This window comes from Sardina pilchardus, chromosome 6 (genome assembly GCF_963854185.1).
Source record: "Sardina pilchardus chromosome 6, fSarPil1.1, whole genome shotgun sequence".
Lineage (NCBI taxonomy): Eukaryota > Metazoa > Chordata > Actinopteri > Clupeiformes > Clupeidae > Sardina > Sardina pilchardus.
The window spans coordinates 2,466,246-2,474,396 of NC_084999.1; the positions used below are offsets into that span (position 1 = coordinate 2,466,246).

The 8,151-nt window shown below is 51.7% G+C and overlaps 4 non-coding genes across 4 annotated transcripts; 2 read left to right on the top strand and 2 right to left on the bottom strand.

Annotated features, from left to right (window-relative positions):
* The first annotated feature begins 7,121 nt into the window (after nt 1–7,121).
* trnan-guu (transfer RNA asparagine (anticodon GUU)) lies at nt 7,122–7,192 on the top strand. The gene has a single exon. It is a non-coding gene; the product is annotated as a tRNA-Asn (tRNA).
* A 193-nt stretch (nt 7,193–7,385) lies between these two features.
* On the bottom strand, nt 7,386–7,459 carry trnai-aau (transfer RNA isoleucine (anticodon AAU)). Its single transcript has one exon. It is a non-coding gene; the product is annotated as a tRNA-Ile (tRNA).
* Nucleotides 7,460–7,607: 148 nt separating this feature from the next.
* Nucleotides 7,608–7,680, top strand: trnaa-agc (transfer RNA alanine (anticodon AGC)). Its single transcript has one exon. It is a non-coding gene; the product is annotated as a tRNA-Ala (tRNA).
* Nucleotides 7,681–7,814: 134 nt separating this feature from the next.
* Nucleotides 7,815–7,887, bottom strand: trnak-cuu (transfer RNA lysine (anticodon CUU)). The gene has a single exon. It is a non-coding gene; the product is annotated as a tRNA-Lys (tRNA).
* Between the last annotated feature and the right edge of the window lie 264 nt (nt 7,888–8,151).

The window sequence follows — 8,151 nt, forward strand, 5'->3', positions numbered from 1 at the left end:
GGATTGACCGGAAGTCCGAGATAAACGCTGAAACGACACGGTCCGATTTGATGTGGCACTTGGAAGGCGAGGCCACAAGCTCTTCCAGCTTTGGCGCCACCTCCTGAACGATCGTCTGTTTCAGTCCAATGTCAACAGCTAATCACGTTCGTCCATTTCCAATGTGAGATACTCCCCCGTCCAATCACGTAGCGGGTTGACATTGTACCCGGCCAATCACAGCGCTACTTTCCAATGTGGATTGGATGAGTCGCCGACGTGCGTTTACGTACCTGTTTATGAGTGCCTAGCGACGGTCAGCTGTTTTAACACCGGGCTTTTTTGAACTTCTTTCAGTACGATTTAATGGTAAGTAACAATTCAAATATGTTTTTCCTGCTGTAAAAAGCATTTGTGGTTCATTGTAATCCTTCACACGAAGGTATCCGATTGTTTTGCTAAGTGTGTTACGTTACGTTAAGGCCAGGCTAGTCACAATAGCTAACAATCGCTAATGCTAACTTGCCGGTCAATTTCATTTTCACGGAGGAGAAGAGAATTATTATGGCAAATTATGTGTTTTTTATGAGTAGGATAACGTAATTGTTCTAGCTAGCGTGAACTGGCATCAGATAAGGGGGTATACCAAGCTGTAGGTTCGCTAATATGGGTCGTTCGTGGTACGTGAAATGTAAACAAACTGACGTTTACGTGACGACCAATAAATGCAACGTTTATAGGCTCAATATTAATATAAAATAGAAAAAGCCATGCAACTATCATGATATTAGTATTCCTAGCCCACCACCTGGGTAGATTATAAGCTATAGGTAACTATTATGGTTAGTTTGTGTCTTGTAAACAAACTAACGTTATGATCTATATAATACCCTCAATATTACTATGAATAGCAAATCATATCAACTACTTCAACATATCAGAGGTGATCAGACACCCATCATTACTGTAACCTGATTGATTTGATAACAGCTGTCATATTAGGTGTGTGTGTGTGTGTGTGTGTGTGTGTGTGTGTGTGTGTGTGTGTGTGTGTGTGTGTGTGTGTGTGTGTGTGTGTGTGTGTGTGTGTGTGCGCGCGTGCGTGTGCTGTAGTGTCACAGTGTATTGTCCAAATGATGCTCATTGTTTATTGTTGTCCATATCCATATTGCCTTTAGATGAGCAACAGGCCTAAAAGCCACAAGGGCCTGGGGGAAGGAGAGTGGATGGCCAGGCTGAGGGCATATGCCAGCTCTGGGGTTTGGCCTGCTGGAGGCAACAGACCAGCCCCAAGGCAGCGGAAGTGGCATGGCCTTTATCAAAAGGTAAAATATGCCCTACAATAAAACAAATGACTGTATACCTGTATCCCTACCCCAGGCTAAACACTATTCTGATTGTTTCAGATTGAGAAATGCCCCATGCAGGCCCGTGGACAGTCCACTCTGTTTGGAGGGTCAGTGGCCTGTAACTGTGGCTTTCACAGTGCTAAGGTAACATATGTTATCATTGTGATTAATCTTGCATCTCATGTCTGCTGCAATGCTGTAGCTGTGATATCACATAACACAATGCTGTTGCTTTAGCAGCCCACCACTCAGCCTCCTGCCCCAGGTGCAGCGGCTGCTGCTGTGGTATCAGCCCCAGGTGCATCGGCTGCTGTGCCACCATCACAGTCTGCTGCTGTGGTATCAGCCCCAGGTGCAGCGGCTGCTGTGCCACCATCTTTCTTTCGCCCCCCTCCAACCTTGTCAATGGTGAATATCATATTAAATAACTAATGTCATTCATAGTGGTTTTGTATTCGTTACATCATAAAATTAATGTTGTTTATCTTTTCAGTACACTAAATCACGCTTTGGTGGATCTACCTCACCAAAGCCTAATTTAGTGGCTAGGAGGAGCCCCAGCCCCTCTGCCTCCCCTGCGAGGACCCCAAGCCCCGCTGCCTCCCCTGCAAGGACGCCCAGCCCCTCTGCCTCTCCTATGAGGACGCCCAGCCCCTCTGCCTCTCCTATGAGGACGCCCAGCCCCTCTGCCTCTCCTATGAGGACGCCCAGCCCCTCTGCCTCTCCTATGAGGACGCCCAGCCCCTCTGCCTCCCCTGTGTGGACCCTCAGCCCTGCTCCATCCTCTGTGAGGACCCCCAGCCCTGCTCCATCCTCTGTGAGGACTCCCAGCCCCTCTCCGTCCTCTGTGAGGACTCCAAGCCCCTCTCCATCCTCTGTGAGGACTCCAAGCCCCTCTCCATCCTCTGTGAGGACCCCTCCCCATGCTCCATCCTCTGTGAGGACCCCCAGCCCTGCTGTGAGCACCAGCATGGCAGAAGTCTGTGTAAGTACAGAAGTGGGCTGTTGTGTAGGTTATGCTTAATGTAGCCTTTATGTATGCCATACATTAACACATTATTGTCGTCTTCTAAACAGGATGAACCTGGAGGAGTTCAGCTGGCCACTGCGGGGGCTGCAGCTTCGGTCTGGTTGCCAGCAGAGATGCGAAAAAACATCCCTGCCCAGGACCAGAGGTGGATTTCAAACGCCATCTTCCACTCTGGCAGACTGCGGCAAGACCTGAAGTTGTGGTACGAGCCCCCTGTCCCAGCCCTCATCTACCACCAGACACCAACACCAGACCGGTTCTTCACCCACAGGCTGATGGTGTGGATGCCCTACCACCTGTGGAAGGTGAGGGTCACCTGCCCTGTGTGTGGGAAGCAGCTGACGGGGTACGGTGTCCACAAGAGGGCTCGGAAGGTGCTGGACATCGACAGGTATTACCTGATGGTGACAGAGACACTCAGGTGCACTGTGTGTTCTCTGAACTACCTGTCGACCTCACAGACGGTTCTAAAACAGCTGGACCTGCCTCACCAGAAAATGTTCCGGCTGATCCTGACTCGCAAGTGAGTAAACGGAATTTAATGGGCCCCTGTTTGCCGGCTGCATGTGATAGCCTTCGCATGACAGTAAAGACCCTCCCATTAATGCGTAACTAATCACAGCTACGTGTCCATTTCAGGTATGCCTGTGACATCCGTGTCATTCGCCTGCTGCGTGACCGGACTCTGGGGAACAGTCCAGCACGTCTAGTGAAGCAGCTGAAGGAGAACCATGGGGAGGAATGGCTGAACAGGTTGTCACACTATCTTGGGGAGTGTGCTGTCTTTGTTGGCCGGCCAAGCCTCTTCCCAGTGGTGTGCCAGGATCCCCCAGAGCCCATTGATGTGCCCACCAGTCGCTGGCTGCTGACTGTCTATGGCAGGGACATCCTCTCTCGCCTTGACCATATTAAGGCCAGCATTACGTCGACATTTGGCTCCATCTTAAAGATGGACTCAACCAAACAGGTAATCATAAAAAATGTGTACAGTGTAATTAATCTATATACACTTGCTGCTGTAGATCAAATGTTCAAATTGTACAGATTTTTTAACATCGCTATTGTGAAATTCCAGATCACAAAGAAGCTGGCTGGCCATGCCAAGGGGACTGGTCTCTGGGTCACCTCCATTGGGAACGAGGTTGGCCAGATCGTGACCAGTGTGGTGACTGTGCAGGAGGGGCCAGGACTGGACAGGATGGTGGCAGGAGTGATGGAGCGGTACCGCCTTGCAGCCATCGCACCCCCACTGCTGCTGTATGTGGACTGTGGCTGCTGCATCAGTGAGGGGTCCAGCAAGCTGCAGACCAGGTTTTGGGAGTGGCCAGACCTCCAGATACGGCTGGACATCTGGCATTTCATGCGGAGGCTGGCTGTCGGGTGTACCACAGACGCTCATCCCCTCTACCCCACCTTTATGAGCTGTCTCTCTGTCTGCATATTTGAGTGGGATGCAGGGGACCTCTCGCTGTTGCGTCGGGCAAAGAGAGAGCAGCTCAGGCAGGAAGGTGTGCCAGCCATTACTGATCATGCAGTGGATGCCAGGATCAGTAAGAAGGAGCTGAGCCAGTACTGCCGCAGGAGGACGCGCGGCGAGGAGGCCACCATCAGCCTCATTGAGCGGCTGCTGCAGGAGCTGGGAGGGGCTAACGGCAGAGACCTGATGGGGGTGCCACTGCTGGACCAGGTGCGCATGGAGCACATCTGGCGTGTGCAGCAACGCCACGTCAGGTGCATCCAGGACCTGCCTGGTGTGCAGCTCTACACAGAGACCGGCACCATCAGGAAGGCAGGTGTGGTCCTGACCAGGTACCGCTGTGCCAGAGGGTCCACGTCACTGGAGTCTTTCCACTGCCACGTCAACAGGTTCATTCCAGGTTGGTGTTTCCCTTATGTATATAAGCAGTCTCTGTGCTCTTTTATGAAAGCACTCATTAGATTGGCAAGCTAGACCTTTTTAATTGACTATTAATATTTCATTGTTTTCTCAGGAACCAGTGCAAATGCACTGAATTTCCACCTCTACCTCCTGGAAGGCCTGAACAGGTGGAACCAGGACCGGGGGGCGGCGGCGGTGATTAGCAGGCCATCGTCTCTGCTCACCTACTCCGGTGATGTGACCCAGAGCGTCAACACCAACAGCATGAAGGTGTTTGGCCGGGCATATGTGCCAAACTTCAGGCCACCCTCAAAACACACTGGTATGCTGATGTAATAACTGTCTACCTATTGTATACTTGACATGATACATGACATTAATGTTTATTAATTATGTGAGCATGCTTGTTTATCTGCGCTTTTTCATAGGAGAGCTGCTTGGTGTTGACTACTTGTTGAGTCAGACTGGGCAGCCCCTGAAGGTCGACCCTGATGCAGAGGAGACTGAGGACATGCTGGAGGATGTGGAGGGGGGTGATGAAGAAGACGAGGGCATTGAGGAAGACCATACACCTGACCTCATGGTGTCAGGTCTCCTTGATGACCCAAGTCTAGCTCAGCCTATCTCCTCCATGGCTGCTCCCATCCAGCCTGCTGCTGCTGCCATCCAGCCTGCTGCCTCCTCCCTGCCTGCTGTTGCTGCCATCCAGCCTGCTGCCTCCTCCCTGGCTGCTGCCTCCTCCATGGCTGCTGCCTCCTCCCTGGCTGCTGCTGCCATCCCGTCTGCTGCCATCCAGCCTGCGGCCTCCTCCCTGGCTGCTGCCTCCTCCCTGGCTGCTGCCATCCAGCCTGCTGCCTCCTCTCTGGCTGCTGCTGCTGCCATCCAGCCTGCTGCATCCTCCCTGCCTGCTGTTGCTGCCATCCCGTCTGCTGCCATCCAGCCTGCGGCCTCCTCCCTGGCTGCTGCCTCCTCCCTGGCTGCTCCCATCCAGCCTCCTGCCTCCTCCCTGGCTGCGGATGTGTCTGGGGTATGTCAAAGCTAATAAATAACATCACTGTTACTTTGTTTTGTCCCAACGTCACTGATCTCATATTTCTGATCCCTTTTTTTTTTTTATCAGGCCGTGGATGAGTCCGGCATGCCAGGCATGGAACGGGTGGACAGCCTGGCAGAATGCCTTGTGGAGCTGCGCAACCAGCCTTCACTAACCCTCACCAACCAGCAGGTCAGGAATTGTTTTGTTGTTTCTCCTCTGTTCCCTAACATGTCCGCACTTCAATGTTTCTGTTTTCTCATGTGCTGTTCTCTCTGTGTTGTCTTTCTCAGGTGAGCGATATTGTCGTTCTTTGGCAGAACCTGCTGGACTACGACAAGCAGCGGGTGGTCTTTGCTGCCAGACACCAGACCAGGCTGGACACGGGGAGATTCAGGTCTCCAAAGAAGAGGCAGGAGTTCACTCCGGGGGTGGAGAGCGTGAAGAGGCATGCGCTCACCACCACTGCCCCACTGGCCCAATGGCCCGATTGTTGCCGCCTGGTGGAGAGCATTTTCATCAGGCTCTGTGCCATCCACCGCAGTCCCAAGAAGAGGGGGACTGGCACTGTGTCCAGGTGGGACCTCGTCCTTGGGGACTACCGGCACATTAGGCGGCGCATTCTGGCCAACGGGCTGGTAATGCAGCAGACCACCATGCAGCTGGTGGACGTGAGCCACACCACCCTGGTGCAGTGGCACAACAAGCGGGTGAAGAGGCAGGACAGCGCGGTGCTCATGCAGGGGCTAGACCTGCCCAGTCGCCTGTCTGTGGCAGCTGACCCTCTCCCCAGTGCAAAGACGCGGCCTGTATCTGCACCCACCCAATCCGGCCCAGCTCACCACTACCACCTGCCCAGCAGCACTGTGGGCCAAGCGCAGGTGAAGAAGAAGGCCACACACACCTACACACCTGCAGTCGCCACACACACCTACACACATGCAGTCGCCACACCTGTGGCTGTGAGGCCACGCAGTCAGCGGCAGCTGTTCCCTGCTCCACCTCCTATGTCAGCTCCACAGCTGATGCTGCTGGGAGCAGTAGGGGCTCCAGCAGGTGCTCAGGGGCCTGTCCTGATGGCTGCCCCACAGGCCCTGAGTTTCAGCCTCATGCCTCCTCCTGCTCCTCCTGCTCCTCCGCCTCCTGTCCGCAAGCTGACCCGCAGAGTACTGCACAATACGTGCAAGAAATGCGGGCAGTTCAGGACGGCGGAAACTGGTCACAGCCAGTACAAGGGGACTGTGTACTGCCCCTCTGTTGAGGCTGTAACAAAAGAACAGTGGCTGGAGGACATTAAAAAAAAATAGTTCCATATTAATATATGTATCATAGTTCATAATATACCTGTTCTTTATCTTTTTCATAATCATAATATAAAGTCATTATTAGTAATTATTAGTAAGTAGTATTTAATATATAATATAGTATTATTATTGTTATAATAAAAGTTTTGGTTTACTGTTTTTTTTGTGTATATAATGTCATTATAATATTATTAATAATTATAATATTGTTATAATATTCTTATTGTTCTAAAATAAAAGTTTGGTTTATGAAAAATATATGCTTCACTGTTTTTTTTGTGTTTTATTGCAATTCCGGTGATTTATTTCAATTAAAAATATTATATAATTATATTAATATTATTATAATGCATAATTATAAAGTTTATGAAATAATTTATGATCAATTTCAATATTAGAAATTGCGGTTGAAAGACTAAAAATCCCCTTTTTCTTTCCTTTCCTCCTTTTTCTCCCTTTTCCTCCTTTTTCTCCCTTTTTTCTCTCCTTTTTTTTCTTCCCCCTCCTCTTCCTTTCTTCCCCCCCCTTAACAGACTATTGTTCCCCAGCTTTGGCGCAATTGGTTAGCGCGTTCGGCTGTTAACCGAAAGGTTGGTGGTTCAAGCCCACCCAGGGACGTGCTCCTTTTGAGCAGTGTAGTCGCGCTACCAGCTCCTTCCACCAGAACGTGCTCACATGTCTTACCTACATCCTGCCCACACACAGCGAGGAAAAGCAAACAATGCTTTTCCCGCGCAGTGAGGCTGGGTTCCGTTGGCCGGCTCACAGACACGAGGAGGCTCTCAGGGGCCTCCTTGAGCATCAAACAAATTGGCCAGTACGGGGATCGAACCCGCGACCTTGGCGTTATTAGCACCACGCTCTAACCAACTGAGCTAACCGGCCACAATCAACCCTCTTCCCCAATTGCCTAGAGAACTAGAACTAGAGTGGGTCGTAGCAGGCAAGGCTGCTGAGCAGGAGTCTCCACTCCAAAGCAAGTGGAGCACCACTCCCTCGCTGGGGAAAGTCACTGGTGAAGGGTTTGCTGACAGGGGAATTAGCTCAAATGGTAGAGCGCTCGCTTAGCATGCGAGAGGTAGCGGGATCGATGCCCGCATTCTCCAGTGCCGTGGCCACTCCCTTTTAAGGATGCGCTACACAATCCAGAACAGAACCGTGCTTTTGTTGGCCAACTCCTTTGTTGCGCCCCTCTCTGTGCAGGAGAGCTTTTCTGGCCAAGCTGGGGGCAAAAAGCACACGCCCAACGTGGGGCTCGAACCCACGACCCTGAGATTAAGAGTCTCATGCTCTACCGACTGAGCTAGCCGGGCTTCGAAAGGCCTGCTTTGGCGCGGCCAGCTGACGGCGAGGGCACAGACGCGCACAAGCTCATGCTCGCCCAAGCTAATCGCTGCATGGCCATCCTCTCTCCTTGTGGAATGCGCTTTGAGAAGGCGCAGACAGCAACTGGAATATCACGGCCCCTCTGCGAAATGCGCCTGCTCTCTGCGGTTCTGCGGCATGCTCTCGGTCAGAGGAGTCCAGTGGTGCTTGAATGAGCTCCCTGTCTCCTGCCAGTCAAAACTTATGCGTCA